Genomic DNA, 23,393 nt, shown 5'->3' on the forward strand with positions numbered 1-23,393 from the left:
GTTCAATCTCTGGTCGGGGAACTAAGATTTCCAGAAGCCGTGCAGCGTGGTAAAAAAAAAAAAGAGAGAGAGAGAGACATACTAACAGAAACGTAAGAAAATGTTTTCATCATGGGAATGCCAATAACATGAGAGGCCATGAAAAAAATAAATAAAAGAGTACATGGGCTGCAGCTTCCAAGCAATGATTGTGTAGAGCTACATGAATGAATTTCCCCTGTCACTGTCCAACCTGCTTTTCAGAAATAAACATGAGATTAAAATTCAGGATGAAAAACAAAAAGAAAAAGGGTGACACAGAGAAGCAGCTTCATTTGGGACCCATTGTTTTCAACCACAGATAAGCTATTATAAAATTCCTTAAAGGGATGATCTTACCAGTTATATTCGTGGAAAACACAGCAATAAAACCAGGGATACAGTAAAACAAATGAAACCAAATGGTCACAGACAATTAAAAATGATGACTGGTGTTCTTTGTTCACTGGTTGGCTATCTATATGCTTTCTAGTACAAATTAGGAAACTATTTGCGGGGGGAACTTTTTATTTTGGTATAATTTCAAGCTTACAGAAAAGTTGCAAGATCAGTACAAAGAACTCCTGAATATTCCCTTCACCCAGTTTTCCCAACATTAATAGCTGGTCCCTTTTGCTTTTTCATTTTCTTTGTGTGTATATATACATATGTATATATAAATGATGCATATTTTCCCCCTTAACTGTGGGAGGAAATTGCATTCTGTGCCCCTATAACCAAGCAGGACCCTATGGGGCCTTTGCAGGACAAACCCACCCACCGTGTCCTCCACCTTCCTCTTGTCTGTAAAAAAACCTTTAGCCTCCTAGGCCTTCCTCGAGTTCCAAAGAATAAATTCAATCAGAGAAGGGAGAAAATGCAGAAAGAAAGTAAAACAGCCAAGCAAGACGAAATAGCAATGATATAGCCATTAAAGTCAAGGACCTGCCGTACCTCCTCAAGGGCTATAGATCATATTCTGAGCCGTGTCCTTTGAGCTGTTTTGGAGTTACTGAAAAAACCACTAGGTGGATGAAGTAAACTGCATGATGCCCACAAGCACGTAGACCCCAGACCAATTGGAACCAGGTTTATGATGTTGACGCCTGATTACCTCACCACCAACCAATCAGAAGAACGTCCACCAGCTGATCACGCACACACACCACCCCGTCCCTAACCCCGTCTTTAAAACCCTTTCCCTGAAAACTATTGGGGAGTGAGTCTGGGGCTTTTGAGCACTAGCTGCCTGGACTCCTGGCTTGGCGCCTGCGATAAACACTGCCCTTTCCTTCACCACAACCCGGGTCAGTAAACTGGCTTTACTGCCCGCAAGTGAGCAGACCCAGTTTGGTTCGGTAACATCCCCTTTATCCTGAAATACTTCAGTGGCTGTTCTGAAACAGCCAACTAGAAGGTTTTGCTAGTGAAAGGGCGCCCTCTTGTGGTCACTACTTTTCTCCACTGAACGCTTTCTTTGTATATTGTGGATACAATTACTTTGTCAGTGTCTGTTTCACAAATATCTTCTTGCTGTGGCTTGCCTGCTTGCTTTCTTCATAGTGCCTTTCAATGAGCAAATGTTTAAAAATTTAATGACCTACTTTATCTTTCCTTTGTGTGTATTTGCCGCATTTTGTATCCTAGCTAAGAAATCTTTGCCTAACCCAAGGTCACAAAGTTTTTTTTTTAATATTAATTTATTTATTTAGTTGCACTGGGTCTTAGTTGCGGCAGGTGGGCTCCTTAGTTGTGGCATGTGAACTCTTAGTTGTGGCATGCATGTGGGATCTAGTACCCTGACCAGGGATGGAACCCGGACCCCCTGCATTGGGAGCATGGAGTCCCAACCACTGCACCACCAGGGAAGTCCCAAGATTTTTCTCCTGTGTTTCTTCCAGATGTTTTAGAGTTTTATTTCTTACGTTCAGTTCCATGATTCACTCTGAATTGACTTGTGTACACTATATTATGATGAAGTTATCATTTCTGAATCGACAGACATGCCCTTAAAAAGAAGACCTATAAGAATTTTCAATTCTCCCAAAATTGAACCTGTTAATTTAATGCAAATAAACCAGCTGCAGCCCATCCTGGACACCATCCACTGCACATCTGAACTTCTCCAAGTGCCTAAGATGACAGTTCACAGCCAGGAACTGCTCGCAGAGCCCCCAGGCCTGTCCCAGCCTCACCTCAGTCACCCTGGCAGCCCTCCCTGTACCAGAAGCATCCTGCCTAGAACCTGGAAAAAGGCTGGGGATGGGTCCCTAAAGGGGGAGAGGGGGAGGTTAGGGCAGGGTAGAGGCTTCTCTGTGTGTGAGTGGAATCAAACAGCTGTGCAGGGCCCTGGGGAGGCAGCAGAAACAGCAGGTGCTCAGAGCCACTCCCCTGTCCACATTGGGATACATTATATTTATTATATATGCTCTTTATATAGTTAATTTTTGTCCCTCCCCACTGGAATCTAAGAAGGATGAGGGCAAGGATTTTTGCGTTCGTTTACTGCTGTCTCCCCCCGTGCAGACAATAGAGTCTGGAATACAGAGATGCTTAAAGAGCATTTTTTTTGAGGAATCCCCATGCATTTTTCCCGGATACACCCAATACAAATACATATATAGGTACAAAAGTGAAAACATGAGCTAGGTCGCCATCCAGTGGCCACCATAGGATATCACAAGGCATATATTAGTAACAAAAGCAACACGTAGAGAAATGAATAGAATATGACCCCATTTCCCCAAGAAATAAAAGACTTTAAGGGCAGAAACATTCCAACAATGGGAATGTCTTTTTATACGGGTGTGTTAGCATGAGGAACATGTTCGGAGAAATAAGCATTTATTGCTTATGCGAGCGGCCTTTGCTTATCAGAGTAACCTGGGCGTTCAAGGATTAGCGGGAGGCCACGCCCCCAGCAGCATCCCTGGGCCTTATTAGGCGATAACCATGCCCACGAAGGCGGATCCCTCCTCAACCGCGCCCACAACTTAATTTCGGTTTCAGGAATGACCTAGAGGGGAGAGGCCGGACATTGGGCCCAATCGCTTCCCGCGGGGGGGCGGGGGGAAAAAAAAAAATCGCCCTTCTCTGCTCGGCGATTGGAGGATGCTGTTGGCCCGCCCATCCTCGGGGCTCCACCAGTCCCAAGCCGAAGGCTTAGCCCCTTTTCCGCTCCCAGCAGCCCTGGAGCCGGAAGCAGAAGCGGTGGTCGTGGAGCGGGCGCCGGGGGCTGCGGTTGACTTTGCGCGCCATCCTGCTTCTCCAGAGGGAGGTTTTTCCTGTGTTCACCGCAGGTCCTGGCCCCGCGTCTGCTCGTCGGCCGAGGCTGGAGGAGTGGCGGGCGGCGGTGGGAATGAGTCAGAGGGCGGGGCATAGTTCCAAGAGTAGGGGGCGGGGTCATTAAAAGCGCGAATTCCCGGGTCCCGCCCGGGTGAAGGTCGGTGGGACTGTACTGAGACCCGGAGGTTTTGGTTAGCGCGGGACCTTCTGACCCCCTGGGCCTTAGGACCCGGGTCGGACTCACTGTAGGATTTTGGGGAAGGGTGGGTTGTAGGTGAGATGTAAATGCATCCTGGTTTCCATTGGCTCAGAGCAAAACTGAGCTCCGTGCAGAGGGGTCAGAGTTGGGTCTGAACGGCGACGTGGACCCAGGCCCTGTTTCCTTGGGAACCAAGAAGATAAGATGCCTGTGGATTGTATGTCCGGAAACCCCTTATCTGAGTCCTGCACCTGGGTGGAGATGGAGACGGATTCTTGGTATCTAAGAGAATCAGGCCTGACAGGCAGGAGAGGGACGTTGTCTTCCTTCTGATAGGACTTCGGTCAGAAGGTGTGCTTTTAATGGACAGAATACTCAGCGAGGTAGACGGGAATGGCTCAAAAGGGAGTTGTTTTGGCACTTTACAGCTGTAGCGTGTTCTTGGAGGATACGTTTCCCGATAATTTTGCATCTGGCTTTATCCGTCCTCCCAGCATGATGAATGACAGGGCAGGTACTTTCTCGGTTGATTTTTACTATCTCACTCGTGTCCCGTCAGACCTGCTCAGCTGGGCGCCAGTCGTAGCCCCAAGCCTTAATCAGCTCTCCGGTGGTAGTAGGCAAGTTGCTAAGCCTCAGAGCCTATTTCCAGCCTGTAAATCGAACGTACATAACGGGACGTGCATTTAGCAAGTGATGTGTGGGATGTAAAGTGTGGACTATTATTTGAATTCCCTGGCGGTCCAGTGGTTAGGCCTCTGAGCTTTCACCGACGAGGACCCGAGTTCAGTACCTGGTCGGGGAACTAAGATCCCGCATGCTAAGCGGTTTGGCCTAAAAAAAAAAAAAAAAAAGGTGTTGATTATTTTTAGTGTCAGCTCATCATTGTGGTCGTCCTCATATTAAAGTCTTAGACCCCTGAAATGCAGGCGGCAGAATGACAGCACTTACGACCTTGGACTTGGGAGAAAAGACGCTAGTATCAAATGAACGGTCTAGAGCAGTGATTTTTCAACCCTGGGACAGTTTTACCCCCAGGGACACTTGACAATATCTGGAGAAATTTTTGTACCACCTGGGGGATGGAGGTGGGGTGCTACTGGCATCTAGTGGGTGGAAGCCAGGGATGCTTCTCAACACCCTGCCCTGAATGGGGCCACACTTACAACTAAAATTATTTAATAGTGCAGATATGGAGAAACCCTGTCTAGAGTGAGTGATGCATGATGTGGAGTAGACATTCATTAGATACCATGATATCGTTATTCTATTATTGGTAATTTTTCAGAGAAATGATTTTCTTCCAGATCCAAAGTAATTCCTTAATCTTAACAAAACACCATTTCCATATTTGCTTTTTAATGAAATCATTCAAAGAAGTGTACACAGATTTTATATACAGAAGCAATATACAGATTTTCACACTTAGCCATACTTGCTGCACACATTTGTAAAACAGTATAGATATTTCTCCCCCTCCCTCCCCAGAGGTCGCCATTTCTAATTTGACATGTAGTCTTGTAGTTTATGTGTATATAGGCTTTTTTAAAACGTGTGTGCCCTTAAGCAGCACATGGTAATTTTTTGTGTGTTTTTAAAAACTGCCATAACAGCATCCTACTGTTAGGATTCATCGCCAGCTTTTTTTCTTTTCCTTCTTATTTTTGAGATTTAGTTTTTATACACCAGGGTTTCTGAAATTCAGCACCGCTGACGTTCAGGACCAGATCATTCCTTTTTGAGGGTCCTTTCTGTGCACTGTAGGGTGTGGACCAGCATCCCTGGTCTCCTTGCACCAGATCCCAGTAGCAACCCCTCCGCAGTCAGTCGTGAGGTTCAAACCTGTCTCCAAACACTGCCGGGGGTCCCCCCAGGGAGCAAAATTGCCCTTAGTGGAGAACCAGTTTATACAAAAAGATGTAATTAGTTCCTTACACCTGCCTTGTATATACCATGACTTATTTAACCATTTTCTTGTTGACGGTGTTTTGGTTTATTTTCTCAATGTTTCACTTTTGTTACCCACTCAGGTCCTCGGAGTCTGTAATCAATAGAAATTGATAAGAGGCCAAAGGAGAAATTCAGGAAAGGTCTCTTTGGGACTCGCTGTGAGGGAGTGAAAACAAGCAACAGGTGCCCTTGCTCGCCCTCCGAGGGGGTTGGATGGTTCCGTAAATGGGGTGGGGGGGGCAGACCTGGGTCGGGCCGGAGGCGTGGCTTAGACGGTCTGCCCCCGCTGCCGGTGGTGCCGTGTGCCGGGATCATGCACAGGACCCTGCTTTTCCAGAAATGGCAGTTGTGTTTTGGCCTTTTCCTATCTTATGTTCTTAATTGTCCCCGCTGGGCATGTTTGCAGTTACTTTTAGTCCCTTAGAGTTTCTTTGTATCCTGTTGCCGGAGAAGACGTTTGTCCAAGGGCAAGTGCAAGCACTGCAGTACAGGGTCCCAGCCTATCTCACTTTCACACACACCACCCATCCTTGCCCTTGAATCCTGTATGCAGCTGTGACAGTGGTCCAGAGAGGCGGTGCACAATCACAGGATCATTAACAGTTTGGTGACACAATTTTTATGGAGCCCCGTGTTTAAATATCATGATTTACGTGGAACACTTATGTGATTTGTGTCGCTAATTGAACAAATTCTCTGTGTGAAAAATTGGGCAAAGTATGGTACCAAATGGTATACTGTGAAAAGAGGTCCCATGCCAGTCCCCATGTCACTTCGTTGGGCCCATTGAAAGCCATCAGAATTTCCAGGTGCTTGTGGGGTTTTCAGATCTCTGCGTGTATCGACGTGTGATCTGTAAGCCCGAATGACCACTGACATGTACGTTTTAAATTGTAATAGAAACTGCCAGATTGTCGTTGGAATGGCTCCCAGGGTCTGAGAAGGGCTGTTCTCCCCCATTCTGGGCAATAGCTCTGAAGTTCATGGTCACATGGAAGGGTTGAGTCAGCCCTCAGTTGTGTTAGCTGGGTTCACCTTACTCACCGAAGCTAGCTTTGCATCTTTTCGAAGTTTCCTTCTATGGCAAGATTCCCTGGCCAGGTTTTGCAGAACTAGAAGATTTGATTCTTCTATTAATTTTAGTCCACACTTCTTTTTTTCCTACCATGTCTGACTTCTCAGAGTGAATTCTGGAAATTTTCAGTGTCCTACACGCTGTGGTTTTTCTGTTGTTTTTCTTTAACGGAGGCATGTGCTCTCCAATATGATAGCCAGTAGCCACATATCTTGTTTTTATTTAAAGAGTTTAGTGTGTATTTTTTAAAAAACAGCTTCATTGAACTATAACTCACATACCATACAATTCATCATTTAAAGTGTACGCTTTAGTGGCTTTTTGTATTCACAGACTTGTACAACCGTCATCACAAACATCTTTAGAATATCTTCACTACCTCAGAAAGAAACCCTATACCTTTTACCTGTCACCCCCTATCTCCCCAACCCCTACCCCAGCCCTAAGCAACCACTAATCTGCCTTCTTTCTCTATAGATTTCCTTCTTTGGGGTATTTCATATGAATAGGATCATATAGAATGTGGTCTTTTACGATTGGCTTCTTTCATAATGTTTTCATGGTTCATCCATGTTGTAGCCTGTGTCAGAATTTCCTTCCTTTTTAAGGCTGAATAATATTCCCGTGTAAGGATGGACCCCATGTTTATCCATTCATCTGCTGATGGACACTTGGGTGGCTAACATCTTTTGGCTGTTGTGAACACTTGTGTACAAGTATATGTTTGAAGCTGTTCTCAACTCTTTTGCTAGGTCCCTAGGAGTGGAATTGCTGGGTCATGTGGTAACTGTATGTTTACTCATTTGAGGAACTGCCAGACCTTTTTCCACAGCAGCTACACCATTTTACATTCCCACTAGCAGTGAATGAGGATTCTGATTTCTCCACGTGTCACCAAGACTCGTTATTTGACTTTTTGATTCCATCTGCCCTAGTGGGTGTGAGTGATACCTCGTCGTGGTTTGGGTTTGCACTTCCCTGGTGGCTCATGGTGTTGAGCATCCTTTCATGTGTTTATTGGCTCCCTTTGTACCTTTCTTGGAGAAATGTCTCTTTAGCTCCTTTGCCCACTTTTATTGGATAAGTTATCTTTTTATTCTTGAGTTGTAGGAGTGTTTAAAAATCTATGCTAGACACAATTCCCTTATCAGATTTATGATTTCCAATTATTTCCTCCTATTCTGTGGATTGGCTTTTCACTTTCTAGATCACGTAAACACATCCCCAGCCTTGTCCCAACCCCTGTTCAGTTACCTTGGGTGACCCCTCCAGCACCAGAAGCATTCCTTCTAGAACCTGGAAAAGGTTGGGGCTGGCTCTCTGGGGAGGTGGGGTGTGGGTGAGGTGGGGGTCAGGGCAGAGCAGAAGCTTCCCTGTGTGTGATGGGAAGTTTCAAGTTCTGTCCACATACCATGTGTCAATGCTTCATTCCTTTTCAAGACAGAATAATAATCGGCTGTGTTGATGGCTCACATCGGGTTTATCCACCCATCTGTTGATGGACACTTGAGTTGTTTCCACCTTTCAGTTGTGAGTAATACTGCAATGAACATTGATACACAAGTATCTATTTGAGTACTTGTTTTCAATTCCTTTGGATATATTTTGTTGACCTAAAACTATAAAACAGCAAAATGGGTTTATTTGGGAACAGCAAAATTGCAGTCCCGGACTTGTAATTTATGGTGAGCCACAGGCAAGTCTGGAGGACAAAAGAGAGCAGGATTCTTCTATAGAGGAGAAGGGGGAGTTGGGAGGGGCTGTTATAAACAGAGTCCATTGGAGGAAACTGGGGGTCCAGACTGTAGTGGTTTTTCATTGGCTGAGTGCTGGTGCTCTCTCATTGGCTGGGCTGTTGCCAGACAAGGAGAAATTCTTCCTCCTCCTGCTGAGTAGTAAAGTAGTAACCTTCCTGCTAGAGATGCAGAGATATGTCTCTTCCTATTGAGTTAGAAAGGCTTAAGAGCTCCCCCTTCTGGCCTCCCGAAATTTTAAGTGAGGATTTTGTTTATTTTCAGAATACCTAGGAGTGGAATTAATAGATCATATGCTAATTCTCTGTTTAACTTTTTGAGGAACCACCAAATATTTCTATAGCACCTGCCCCATCTTACACTCCCACCAGAAGTGTACAGGGGTTCCAGTTTCTCCACCTCCTCACCAATGCGTTACTCAAGGTTTTTTTTTTATTTTCTGTGTCCTGATGCTCTGACAGCCGGGGCCTCAATGACCCTAGAGGGATCTGCCCCTCCCAGGGGTGGCCAATCCCTAGACAGTAAACAACTCACCCATGAGTTCACCTTTCACACACAAACCAGCCAGTGCAGAGCTGCATCCCAGCCCCTCCTGTACGGGGCTCCCACACTCAGGGCCACTGTCCCCCTGTCCTAGTCACCCCAGCAGCCCCTCCTCCCCAGAGCCCTGGAATCATGCAAACTAGCCTATCCTGAGCCTGCTCATCCTGCCTGCCGGCTCCTTCCCCAGGGAACCGCAATAAAGCTTCTTGCCCACATTCTCCCTTCATCCCCCTGCCTCCTGAGCATGCCTGGTGCTTCCCCGTGTGGCCCTGTGTGCCCCCTCCCCTGGGGGGGGGGTGTCTGTGAGAACACATTATCTTTTCAGTGGCACTCACCTTCTAAACTGCTGGCCTCGCCATAGCTGAATAATAATAATCCCTGCATCTCAAAACAGCCAAGACTTGCTCCATTTTTTAACTTATAGCTTAATGAAATCTATTTTATCTTTTTTTTCTTCTTTTGTAGCTCATGCTTCCTGGGTTCTATCTAATAATTCTTTGTTCCTAGAACTCAAGGATAGACCCTAACGTTTCCTTCTCAAAGGTTTGCATTTTACAGATGGGCCAACAGGCACATGAAAAGATGCTCAACATCACTAATTAGTAGAGAAATGCAAATCAAAACTGCAATGAGATATCACCCCACACCAGTCAGAATGGCCATCATCTAAAAATCTACAAACGATAAATGCTGGAGAGGGTGTGGAGAAAAGGGAACCCTCCTACACTGTTGGTGGGAATGTAAATTAGTACAGCCACTATGAAGGACAGTATGGAGGGTCCTTTAGTATTTTTTTAAATATTTGTTTTTATTTCACTGCACCGGGTCTTAGTTTCGGCACAAGGGATCTTAGTTGCGGCATGTGGGATCTTTAGTTGTGGCATGCAGACTCTTAGTGGCGGCATGCATTCGGGATCTAGTTCCCTGACAGGGGATGGAACCTGGGCCCCCTGCATTGGGAGCATGGAGTCTTAACCGCTGGACCACCAGGGAAGTCCCTGGAGGTTCCTTTAACAACGAAAAATAGAGTTACCATATGATCCAGTAATCCCACTCCTGGGCATATAACCGAAAAAGACAAAAAAACTCTAATCTGAAAAGATACATGCACCCCATTGTTCACAGGAGCATTATTTACGATAGATAAGACATGGAAGCAACCACAGTGTCCACTGACAGATGAATGGATAAAGAAGATGTGAGATATATATATATATATATATATATATATACACACACCTACACAGTGGAATACTCCTCAGCCATAAAAAAGGAATGAGATAATGCCATTTGCAGCAACATGGATGGACTTAGAGATTATCATACTAAGTGAAGTAAGCCAGACAGAGAAAGACAAATACCATATGATATCACTTATATGTTGAATCTTAAAAAATGATATAAATGGGGCTTCCCTGGTGGCTCAGTGGTTGAGAGTCTGCCTGCCAGTGCAGGGGACGTGGGTTCGTGCCCCTGTCCGGGAGGATCCCACATGCTGCGGAGCGGCTGGGCCCGTGAGCCATGGCCTCGGAGCCTGCGTGTCCGGAGCCTGTGCTTCGCAACGGGAGAGGCCACGACAGTGAGAGGTCCGCGTATCGCAAAAAAAAAAAAAAAAAGATATAAATGAACTTATTTACAAAACAGAAATAGCCTCACAGACATAGAAAACAAACTTATGGTTACCAAAGAGGAAAGGTGGTATAAATTAGGAGTCTGGGATTAACAGATACTACTATATATGAAATAGATAAACAACAAGGTCCTGCTCTATAGCACAGGGAATTTTATACTCAATTTGTAATAACCTATAAGGGAAAAGAATCTGAAAAAGAATATAGGTAGATAGATATGTATAACTGAATCACTTTGTTGTACACCAGAAACAAACTATTTACAACTCTAGTTGTAAATCAACGGTACTTCAATAAATAAAAAGCTTTGTACTTTAGCTTTTACATTTAGATCTATAATCCATCTCAAAATAACTTTTGTTTATAGTGTGAAATTGGGATTAGAGTTTATTTTTGTATGGATTTCCAGGTGTTCCAGAACCATTTCTACCTTGAATTGCCTTTTGGCAAAATTAATGGAGCATATATGTAGGGTCTACCACTGGATATTTAAATTCCATTCATTGATGGAGTCAACTGTCCTTATGGCACTACAACACTGTCTTGATTACTACATGTATTGATTTGCTGGGGCTGCCATAGCAAAATACCACAGACTGGGTGGCTTAAACAACAGAAGTTTATTTTTCTTCCGATTCTAGAGGCTTAGAAGTTCAGACTTCTAAGATCCAGGTGTCAGCAGTGTTGGTTCTTTCTGAGGCCTCACCTTGGCTTGTAGTTGGCTGTATTCTCCCCTTCTCCCCGTGTCCTCACGTGGTTGTCCGTGTGTGTGTGTGTGTGTGTGTGTGTGTGTCCTAATCTCTTCTTATGAGGACACCAGTCAGATTGGATTAGTGTTGGAGTAAAATGAGGATTAGGGGAATTCCCTGGCGGTCCAGTGGTTAGGACTCAGCCGTTTCACTCCCTGGGCGCCGAGTTCAATACCCAGTCTTGGAACTAAGACCCCGAATGCCTCGGGGTGTGGCCAGAAAAAAAAAAAAGGGAAAAAAATAAAATGAGGATTAGGATCTCATTTTAACCTAATCACCTTTTTAAAGATCCCCGTCTCCAAATATAGTCACATTCTGAGATGTTGAGGGTCAGGGCTTTAACAAATGAATTGGGGGGCACACAATTCAGCTCTGCTGACACTAAACACTATCCTTATACTAAAATTTATAGAACTGCACACTGAAAGAATTAAATCAATTTTACTGTTTAATACTCTAAAAATAAAAAAAAGAAGATGCAACAAATGGTTTGTGTTGGATCTTGGTTAGGACAACCAGCTATAGAGAACACTTGGGGATAATTAAAGGAAATGAAGATACAGGCTATTGTCAACTAAAAAAAATGCACAACTTAAAAGCTGAGAATTGTTTTTTTGTGTGTGTTTTTTTTGTGGTACACGGGCCTCCTACTGTTGTGGCCTCTCCCGTTGGAGCACAGGCTCCGGACGCGCAGGCTCAGCAGCCATGGCTCACGGGCCTAGCCGCTCCGCGGCATGTGGGATCTTCCCAGACCGGGGCACAAACTCGTGTACTCTGCATCGGCAGGCGGACTCTCAACCATTGCGCCACCAGGGAAGCCCAAGAATTATGTTTTATTTGGTGGACTTTCGTAGGACTTCAGGCCCGGGAGACAGCATCTCAAATAACTCTGAGAGACTGCTCTGAAGAGGAAGGGGGGAAGCCAGGATATATAGGAGTCTTTGCAACAAAAGCAGGTAGAACAGAAAATGAATTTTTCTAGTTATAAGTAAAATGGTCAACTGTATAAAAGTTTACAGTTTTTTACTCCAACTCAAGTTGGAGGGTATTGTTTTTTAAATTTCTGTGAACTTTATTGACCCTCGCATGATACAGACCCTATGCTTAAGAACACACCTTGCAGCACTCGCCAGTTATTGCTGTATTTTATAGCAGAAATACACAAGCCATCTTTAAGGAAGAAAATATAAAAATGCTTATAAGTAGACATATGTTTTGCCAAAAGAAAGGTACGAAATGCCACATTCAAACTAAATGCTTCAAATGACCAATTGAAGGGGCTTCCCTGGATGGCGCATTGGTTAAGAATCTGCCTGCCAATGCAGAGGACACAGATTCGATCCCTGGTCTGGGAAGATCCCACATGCAGCGGAGCAACTAAGTCCATGCGCCCCAACTAGTGAGCCTGTGCTCTAGAGCCCGTGAGCCAGAGCTACTGAACCCACATGCCGCAACTAATAAGCCCATGTGCCTAGAGCCCATGCTCCACAACAAGAGAAGCCACTGCAATGAGAAGCCCTCACACCACAGCGAAGGGTAGTCCCTGCTGACCGCAACGAGAGAAAGCCCGCGCACAGCAACGAAGACCCAATGCAGCCAAAGATTATATATATATATATATATATGATTTTAAAAAAAGACCAGTTGGAGAACAAAACCGTCAGATTGGGAAGGTGTGTGGCATTTGGTTACAGTGAGACAATCACAAGACTGAGTGCTGAGGCCCCCAGACAAAATGGGTGCAGCCAGTGCAGAAAAGACAACTTCTAAAAGGTGTTGACAACCAGCCAGACACAGCCAGCCCACTGCCCCCACCTCCAAAAGGCCGTCTGTGCTTCTGGGTGAAGTCACCCAGCCATCAGCAGTGTGAGCAGATAAGCCACTAACTGCTGGGGTTCAGTGTCCAGAGGCTTCCGAGTGGCAGTCAATCTACCTTGAGTGCTGAGCTCACAGGTCTGGCTAAATACCACCAGTGGTTCATAGGCCCGAGGCAGCTCTTGTTGTAGCTCTAGTACCTGGTGTGTCTTTTAATAAAGGACTTGAAGTGGACAAACGCTAGCCTCAACCAGATGCCCTTAAAAACACATCAGCTGGGATTTTCCTGGTGGCATGGTGGTTAAGAAACAGCCTGCCAATGCAGGGGACATGAGTTTGACCCTTGGTCCAGGAAGATCCCACATGCTGTGGAGCAACTAAGCCCGTGTGCCACAACTATTGACCCTGCGCTCTAGAGCCCGCCACCCACAACTACTAAGCCCATGTGCTGCAACTACGCAAGCCCGCGGGGCTAGAGCCCGCGCTCCGCAACTAGAGAAGCCACCGCAATGAGAAGCCCGCGCACCACAACGAAGAGTAACCTCCGCTCGCCGCAACTAGAGAAAGCCCGTGGGCAGCAACAAAGACCCAACGCAGCCAAAAATAAATAAATAAATTTTTTTAAAAAATCAACTGATTTTCTTTGTCTACAGAAAGTAACAAACCAGGAGAGTATAGGGGAAGGTGACCCACTTTCAAAAGCCTGTCAAAGCACATCTTCCCCTAGAAGCTTCATCAACAGAAGACGTTTCCAATAAACTCAAGAGTAATTTGCCGCTTTACCTGGCAGATGGCGCGGTGTTGTTACCGTCCAGTAACTGCACGGCATCTACTAACTATTCACATCACCTCACTTAGCTGGGATCCCGTCTACCAGTCAGTGTAACCATCACTCATATTAGACTCTGACGTCAGCGTCAAGTCTTGAAACCACTGTCCGTTTGCAAATCTGAAGAACTCTAGATCAGAAAGCTGCTGTCTGCGCTGGCACTCTCAAGATCAGACAAGCAGCACGCTTTGGGGAACACGGCTCCATTTCTTTGATTCTTTCTCCAGCAATGGACAAAACTGATCTTTGGCTCATGCCTCACATAGGGAAACAAGCAGCTCCCTCATACAGAATACTCTCCGAAACACAAAATGAAATATGCTCAATTTTTATTGTTCAAGTTAAACTTGCACACTAGCAATTCGGTTCTATTTCCCCTAACCAAAATGTACCCCTTATAGAAATTAATAACAACCCAAATCTACTTTTCATTCAAAAAATCACGACAATTTTAAGAGTTTAAAAACTAGCTCCATTCCATTAACAAACCAAAACAATAACCACCCCTCAGACGTCTCTAGCTCAGGCCTCTGTCCTCTCCCTGTAACTCCCAGGCCAGTAGGCCAGCAGATAACTGGCCTTCCATCCTCAAGTTTACCCAGTAACTTCCCTGCTTCCAAAAAGCCTTTGTATTCCACCTCAAGAACTGCTACTCCAACAAGAGATGACAACGATTCGTATCAACAAATAAATGTCACACGTACTCAAATCAGTCCAGAATTGCTGCAAGAACTATTTCCCATTCCAGAGACCCAGAGGTTATTAACCCCCTTGGCAAGCAAGACCCTGCCACAGGCCAAGAAGAACACAGACACCTGGCTGAGAAACTGGCGGACACCAGCTCCTTTAAGAAAACCAAACAACCTTCCCTCGAGGTCCCAGGGAGGACAACAGTTTTACAAATCAGCAATATTTATGAAGGGTATTTTCTGAAATGAGCAGTCATATGAAATGCTATTAAGTGTTTTCGCCTAATTTAATCACAATATTAAGAGTTTTCACGTCCAATGGAAACTTATTTAAGCTTTTCTTGCTTTTTCTTATGTCAGTTAAAATAGTTCAGTTGCTTTAGGGATATCCCAGCCTTTTTGTATTTCAGAGTTTTCTAGCGACACAATAAAAAACGGAACTAAAAAACATTTCCTTGCAGTTTAAAATGCACACCTGAGAACTGTGGCATCTCACAACTGTGGATATGCTGACACGAGTTCTGCACGCCCGCTGCGGCCTCGGGGTCCGACTTCCCACGGGGGAAAGGTCCCTGGCCCTTGGGTTGCTGATCTCAAGCCCCAGAGGCGGGGGAGGGGACAAAGGGAGCGGCTTTCCCGTGTCAAAGGTGAACATGCTTTGCACGTGGTGATGTTAACTGCGAGTCTTTGTTTTTAAAGGGAACATTTCCACAGTGACCTCGGCCCTTGCAATGTCCCGCCTTTTCTCATCCTTACTCCGGATATGTAGCGAACAGCGGGGAAACTGAGTGTGGACTACCAGGTGCAGGAGGAGGACACAAGGGAGCCGCTCAGCTGTGGGCAGTTGCCACAGGGTCGGCCAAGCAGGGAGCCCAAGTTCCAGGCGATCGGATAAGCTACGCGTGTCCCTGTGGCCTATCACTCAGGAGTAGGGGCGGGGTCTGGTTAAAATGTCCAATCAGCGGCGACTGGGCGGCGTCCGGACAACTTGCAATCAGAGTAGGATGGGGTGAGGAGAATTGAGCGTGGGGGCGGGGCAAGGATTACTGTCCAATCAAGGTCGGGGGCGGACGCAATTTCTGTGCCAGGGAGAGGCTATGCGCCCTCTGCTTCGCTCGTGCGCACGCCGAGCTCGTGCGCGCCTGCCCCGCGTAGCCTCAGGTTTACGTTCCCCGTCGCTCTCACCTGCCCAAGTCTCGGGGCCGCTGACATGACGCCGGAGAGAGCTCTGAGCGAGGTGGAGATGGTGAGTGCCCGAGCCGGGGTCGGAGACCAGGAGGGGCTGGTTCGAACCGGCAAGGAACCCGCTGGAAGCTGACGGGGTCCCGCGTCTCCCTCCCCGCTCCCCCTGCTAGTCTCCACCCCAATAAGCTCTCCGCCCTGGGGTGGGGTCTTGGCGTCCTGTCCCGTCCCCACGCGGGGGTCCCTCCTCGAGTCCTTTGCTGGGTGGGGTCGGAGGGAGGACAGGACTTGGGGAGGGCGGTTGGGGTGGCTGCAGGGGACCCACCCTGGACCTGACGGTTCTGCTTTCACTCTGGCTTCAGTTTTCAGTTAAGGGAAAATAACGGATCCTTTCCCCCTCTCCTTCCACTTAGAGTAGTAAGTTCCTCAGGTCTGTTCTTGGTCTCCTGGCGCGGAGCGTGTTGTTTCGACTCGTGTTGTTCTGGGAAGGGTCTCAGGAATGTCCTGTCTTCCACTGCAGTTGTGGGGAAAATGCAGAAAGTTCTGTGGAATTAATTGAACGCTCAGCTAAAGTTGGAGTGGAAATGGGCCTATAGGGAGAGCTCTCTGCGTCCCCCTCCCTCTCCCCAAGCTTCATCAATTACTCCAAACAGGTAGAGACCACCCTCTACATCTCCAACGGAAAGGCGCATCTTACTACCCAGCAGAAAGAAGAAAACCTCTCTGGGCCAGGACAGCCCAGCCACTGAGAAGCCTCCATATTTTGGACGCCCAGCTCCTCCAATGGACTCCTCGGTTAATACAGCCCCTCCAAACTACTCCTTTTCCCTATAATAGTAAGCGCCCCTTCATTATTCTCTGGGTTTGCCGGTGGTCCGTCATAGATTGCGGTTACTCCCTCTATTGCTGAACTCACTTTTGCTGGTAAGATAAGTGGCTATTACACTGATAAACTTGACAGTACACTGAAATAAGGTCAACAAAGAGGTGGATTCATGTCTTTATAAAAATAATAGTGACTCTTCCATACAAGTTACAGAGTTCCTGACGCTCTGGTCCTGTTCCATTTCCTGTTAACACGTGGCATTCAGATTAATGAAAATTCTGTAAAATGTGACCTGTAAAAGCAACTAGTGTTCAATTCTGATTAATTTACAAACGCTGTGTTACCATGAGGGTATTAGCTGATAACTGTTACCTGGGTTCTTGGAGCCCTTAATCAGTAGAAATTGATCAGGCCAGGTGAAGAGTTCAGGCAAGGCTTTATTGAGGTTCCTGCTACAGCACGAGGGAGCGAGAACAAGTAACTGGTGCCTTTGCTGGATCCAGGAGGAGGGGCGGGCTGGTCCATTAAAGGGGGTGAGGGTGGGGGTAGGTGGGTGCGTCGGGCCGGGGGGCGGCTTAGATGGTCTAGGCCACCCCCTTGGTGGTGCAGTGTGCGGGGATCATGCACAGGACTCTGCTTTTGCTCCCGTACCTCGGAAGTGGCAATTGGGTTTTGGCCTTTTTGTATCTTGTTGTTCTTAATTTGCCCCCACTGCGCATGCGTGCAGTTATTTTTAGTCCCTTAGCGTTTCTTTGCATCTGTTGCTGGAGGAGATGGCTGTCCAGGTGCAAGCACTGCAGCAAAGGGTCCCAGGTCCCAGCCTGCCTCAATGCCTGTCTTCTGAAAGGAATAAGCAGGATCCAGTTATTAAAACCGTAAAAGTGCCCTAGAATTTTCCTCTGCGTTATCCGTGAACACAGGTGGAAGCAGATCCTGCAGGCTCCCATTCACAGTCTGGGAGGAGGGTCTTTGTCTCCTGTAAGTGACCCACGGAGCTTGAAGCAGGGGCATCCACTGGGGTGGGGGACAAGCTGAGCGCAAAGCTGAGCCTTCGAGGGAGGTGAAGGGAGGTGCCCTGGGGTCTTGCTGGCCCCTCACCCCATGCAGGTGGCCTCCAGACCATGGAACTACCACAGGAGGAGCTGTTGATGCCATGATCATGAGGGGAGGGGACCCACTTCCAGTAGTGCTGGGGGTAGTGTGTCCTCTCTGAGGTGTGCTGTGCTTGCCGTGGGGCTGCTCTTAAATCGTGTGACTTTTGCATTAAGTTAATGATGCCAAAATGATCTTGGCTCTGTGCACCGATGCGGAACAGAAATATGGAGAGAGAGTTTTGAGGAAAAGAAAGAATAGCTGGATTCTTTGCCAGGCAAAGAGGGGAACACAGGCTAGTGCCTCAAGAGCTGTGCCCCCTCGAGAGGGTAGAGAGAAGTTTTTTATACTCAGGACTCTCGGTCTGGGGTGGGTGATAAGGATCAAAGTTGTGAAGGTCTTGCATTTTTTTCTTGCATTATTTCAAAGTGGTCACAGCTGGCGTTAGGCAGCCTGGCAACCGGGTCTGGTATCCCTGAAGTTATAGGCCTGTGAAATAAAGAGCGCTACAAGGGAGTGTAGGGGGAGAAGAGTGCCAGGTGCAGAGTGTTGATTCATGTGGATTCCTAGAGTAATCAGCTTTGGGAAGGACAAGTCTAGCTACAGGTGTTTGTTAGTAGTAACAGCTACAGGATAACCAAGGTTGCTTATCTCTTTCAGGCCCGTTTGGCTGGTCTGTGCCTAAGCCCGTTTGCTTCTTTCTGTTTTGCTGCAACATTAATAACAACAGTATAAACACCTGTGGACTCAGCCCCCAGGTGTACAGGTAGGCCCTGGTACCTGTTGGCATCTCCGCACCTCCTGTGCTTCTCCCACATCTTCTCTCCCTCCTGTTGCCAAGGTGACCTCTGTCCTGATTCTTTGTTATTATTCATACCTTTACCATCTCTTATCACCATGCCGTGTGTCATCTGATTTTGCCCCTTCAGTTTCCAGTAAGTGAACGTTAGTTCGTAAATCACCAGTAATGTCACACAGAAGTTTCTCTGGGGTTTCTCAGCCCCAGTCTGTTTCACACGTGCTGGTGTCTGAGGCTCAGCTCTCCCCTTGACTCATGTGTTCCAGTGCCTTTGCTGCCGGGGTTCTTCCAAGAGTTTTTTTTCTTTTTTTGACTGCACCATGGCTTGTGGGATCTTAGTTCCTGGACCCCCTGCAGTAGAAGTGCAGAGCCCTAACCTCTGGATGTCCAGGGAATTCCCCCAAGTGCATTTTTTTTATTAGCTAGCAATGCTGCGACAGTCATTCTTGTTTTTATCTCCAAGTGCGAGATGCGACTTGAGTTTCTGCACTTCAGAGAAAAAAGCGTGGCTTCGTAGCTTATGGATAAGTTTAAATTTACTCAGAAAATGCTGGTCGTGTCTGGAGTGTATTCTTGCCCCGCTGTTTATTTCTTCCTTGTGGTCCCCATCGCTGAGTGACCTCGATAAATGTTTGTCCACCTCAAGTGGGAGCCGGGGTCTCTTCGTGGTTACGTAGGGTTCTTACCGGATGAGGGTGTGGTGGTTCATCTTCTGTGTGATGTGTGTATTTGTATATTGATTTCTTCAGTTTTCTTTAGATGCTCTGGGCATGAATCCTCTTTCGTTTGCAGGCACTGCCAATATTTTCTCCCCATGTGTGGTTTATCTTTTCATCCCCTTTATTCTGTGCTGGTGAATGGACTTAGGGTTAAAGGAAATAAATTGGTCAGGCTCCTCCTTTGTAGCTTCTTTTTTATTTTCCTTATATAAGAAAAATCTGTATACAGAAGTCGTGGAACACTTGCCTTTAACTTCTTAAAGTACTTCCCTGGTGGTCCAGTGGTAAAGACTCTGTGCTTCCACTGCAGGGGGTGCGGGTTCGATCCCTGGTCAGGAAACTAGGATCCCTCATGCCTCGGGGCTCGGCCGATGCCCCCCAATAATCTGCATTAAATGGATTATTATACATGACATTGACAGTGTTACCCACCCTCCTACCCCACCGCCCGTAGACAGCCGTTTGTCCTGCGCTGGAGGAGATTCCTGCCCCATGTCCATTCTTTCCCAGGTCTGTGAGTCCCTCCTCCTGCTAATGCTGTGTGGCCCCAACTACTGTCCGGACTTAAATGCTTTGATGTGTTTTAGGGAAAGTTCTTCCACCTTGTTCTGTAGGAAACTTGGCTATTCTTAGACATTTGACTCTCATTTGTTTTTAGAAGTAGTTTTTCATAAAGAAACCAAAAAACCCCACCTGGTTTTGGATGTAATGGAATTTTCTTAACACTCTGCATCTTTTTGGGAGAGTTTCTATCATGATGGCATTGCGTCTGTTTTCCGAGAACACGTGCTCTCTTTCTTTCTACTTTGATGTCGTTCGGTAACACTTTATAATTTTCCCTTTATGATCGTTTCAGGGACTTCCCTGGTGGTCCAGCGGTTAAGACTCTGAGCTTCCATTGCAGGGGGCCCGGGTTTGATCTCTCGTCGGGGAACTAAGATCCCGCAAGCCAAGTGGTGCGGCCGAAAAGATAAAAACCATCATTTTATGTCCTTCATTAGAGATTGCCTTGGAAGAAACTACAGCTGTCCGCACTGTGTTTGTCTGTTTTACTTTCACACAGAACATTTCACTTCTGATACTTCTGGTCACCAGAGCTATAGGGGTTTCCCAGACCCAGCAATTCTGTGACACCAACCAGGTGTCCTACAACCCAACTCAGTTCTGACACCGTCCACCTGGAGACAGTGTCAGACCCCCCCCACAGGTTAAGGGCTCAGTCCCTAAGGACCGTCCCCCCACCTTAGATGCTAATCAAAGGTAGTTGGTCCCTACGTTGCCCACAACTTCTGTCTGACTTGGCTACAGATCAGAGTTTCCCATCACCCCCTTCTCAGGTTCAGTTAATTTGCTAGAGTGGCTCTCAGACCTCAGGGAAACATTTGCTTATGTTTACCAGTTTAGTGAAGCATATGATAAAAGATACACACGGACGTCCAGATGAAGAGATACACAGGGCGAGGTCTGGGAGCGTCCCGAGTGCAGGAGCTTCTGTGCCCCTGGACCTGGGGTGTGTCACCCTCCTGGTGTGGATGTGTTCACCTTGAAGCTCTCAGAACCCCCTGCTACTGGGATTTTAAGGAGGCTTCTTCACACAGGCGTGATCACTTATTCACTCCGTTTCCGGCCCCTCTCCCCTTTGGAGGTTGGCGGGAGGGGTTAAAAAGCCCAAGCTTCCAATCATGGTGCAGCCTTTCTGCTGACCAGCCCCATCCTGGAGCCCATCCAGTTGCCTCCACAGAACAAAAGATGCTCCTGGTGCACTTATCGCTTAGGAATTTACAAGGGTTTTAAGAGCTCTGTGCCAGGAACTGGGGTAGAGATCCCTATATAAATTTGGTATTATTTCCCAGACATAGTTTAGGAGTTAAAATTTCTAACAAATTGAAAAGGTGCCATTAAAGTTAGTTTTAATGGTCTAGGTTATCCTCTCAAAATGTCTTTTAGCTGCTGTTAATAGTGATTCACAATGCACCAAGATCTGTTTTTGTATTGCATTTCTGGAAACTTACCAAAACCCCTATACTCTGATTTTAAGCTTATTCTCTGGTTCAGCTTCTTTGTGGATCTTCCATATGTAATACTTAGAGATATTTCATGTTGGACTGTATTTGGTTTACAATGTGATAGTTTCAGATGTACAGCAAAGTGATTCAGTTACACATATACATATATCTATTCTTTTTCAGTTTCTTTTCCCATTTAAGTTATTATGGAATATATATTTTTAAATTTTATTTATTTATGTTTGGCTGCGTTGGGTCTTCGTTGCTCCGCGGCATGTGGGATCTTCCCGGAGCAGGGCTCGAACCCGTGTTCCCTGCAGTGGCAAGCGGTTTCTTAACCACTGCGCCACCAGGGAAGCCCTATTATGGAATATTGAGTAGAGTTCCCGGTGGTCTTTTTGGTTCTTGTTGGTTATCTATTTTATATATAGTAGTGTGTGTATTTTTAAAAATTAATTTTTATTGGACTATAGTTGCTTTACATTGTTGTGTTAGAGTACTGTGTGTATGTTAATCCCAAGCTCCTAATTTATCCCACCCCCCAGGTTTACCCTTTGGTAACCATAAGTTCGTTTTCGAAATCTGTGAGTCTGTTTCTGTTTTGTAAATAAGTTCATTTGTATCATTTTTTTCAAATAAGATCCAACATATGAGTGTTATTATATATTTGTCTTTCTCTGTCTGACTTCACTTACTATGACAATTCCTAGGTTCATCCATGTTGCTGCAAATGACATTATTTCATTATTTTTAATGGCTAAAAAATTCCATTGTATATAGGTACCACATCTTCTTTATCCATTCATCTGTTGACGGACATTTAGGTTGTTTGCATGTCTTGGCTATTGTAAATAGCACTGCAGTGAACACTGGGGTGATGTATTCTTTCAAAGCATGGTTTTCTCCAGATATATGCCTAAGAGTAAGATTGCTGGATCATATGCTAGCTCTATTTTAAGTTTTTTTAAGGAACCTCCTTGCTGTTCTCTATAGTAGCTGTACAAATTTACATTAATACCAACAGGGTAGGAGGGTTCCCTTTTTTCCACACCCTCTCCAGCATTAGGATTTGTAGCCTGTTTGACGATGGCTATTCTGACTGGTGTGAGGTGATACCTCCTTGTTGTTTTGATTTGCATTTCTCTAATAATTAGCAATGTTGAGCATCTTTTTATGTGCCTCTTGGCCATCTGTATGTCTTCTTTGGAGAAATGTCTATTTAGGTCTTCTGCCTATTTTTTTCGTTTTTAAGATTATTTTTTTTGATGTGAACCATTTTTAAAGTCTTTATTGAATTTGTTACAATATTGCTTCTGTTTCGTGCCTTGGTTTTTTTGGCCATGAGACATGTGGGATCTTAGCTCCCCAACCAGGGATCGAACCCACCACCCTGCATTGGAAGGCGAGGTCTTAACCAGTGGACTGCCAGGGAAGTCCCTTTCTGCCTATGTTTTGATTGGGTGTTTGTTTTTTTGATATTGAGCTGCATGAGCTGTTTTTAAATATTGGCGATTAATCCCTTGTTGGTTGCATCGTTTCTAAATATATTCTCCCATTCTGTGGGTTGTCTTTTTGTTTTGTTTATGGTTTCCTTTGCTGTGGAAAAGCTTTTGAGTTTAATGAGGTCCCATATGTTTATTTTTGTCTTTATTTTCATTACTGTAGGAGATGGATCAAAAATACTGCTGCGATTTATGTCAAAGAGTGTTCTGCCTATGCTTTCCTCTAAGAATTTTATAGTGTCTGGTCTTACATTTAGGTCTTTAATCCATTTTATTTTTGTGTATGTTGTTAGAGAATATTCTAATTCCATTCTTTACATGCAGGTGTCCAGTTTTCCCAGCACCACTTACTGAAGAGACTGTTTTCTCCATTGTATATTCTTGCCTCCTTTATTGTACGTTAATTGACCATAGGTGCGTGGGTTTATCTCTGGGCTTTCTGTCCCGTTCCATTGATCTATATTTCTGTTTTTGCGTTAGTGACACACGGTCTTGATCACAGTAGCTCCGTAGTATAGTCTGAAGTTAGGGAGCCTGATTCCTCCAGCTCCGTTCTTTGTTGACCCAAAGATTGCTTTGGCTATTTGGGGGTCTTCTGTGTTTCCATACAAATTAAAAAATTTTTTGTTCTAGTTCTGTGAAAATTGCCATTGGTAATTTGATAGGGATTGCACTGATTCTGCAGATTGCCTTGGGTAGTATAGTCATTTTGACAATATTGATTCTGTCA

General features: G+C 45.7%; 1 long non-coding RNA gene across 1 annotated transcript in view; it reads left to right on the forward strand.

Annotated features, from left to right (window-relative positions):
- Positions 1-3,134: 3,134 nt before the first annotated feature.
- Positions 3,135-23,393, forward strand: part of LOC141278407 (uncharacterized) — a 52,270-nt gene continuing 32,011 nt past the window's right edge. The window contains exons 1-2 of the long non-coding RNA XR_012331152.1: positions 3,135-15,783; positions 16,373-16,555. This is a non-coding gene — a long non-coding RNA (uncharacterized lncRNA). The remainder of the gene's footprint in view (positions 15,784-16,372; positions 16,556-23,393) is intronic.

The sequence above is a fragment of the Tursiops truncatus genome, chromosome 3, assembly GCF_011762595.2.
Source record: "Tursiops truncatus isolate mTurTru1 chromosome 3, mTurTru1.mat.Y, whole genome shotgun sequence".
Taxonomy (NCBI): Eukaryota; Metazoa; Chordata; class Mammalia; order Artiodactyla; family Delphinidae; genus Tursiops; species Tursiops truncatus.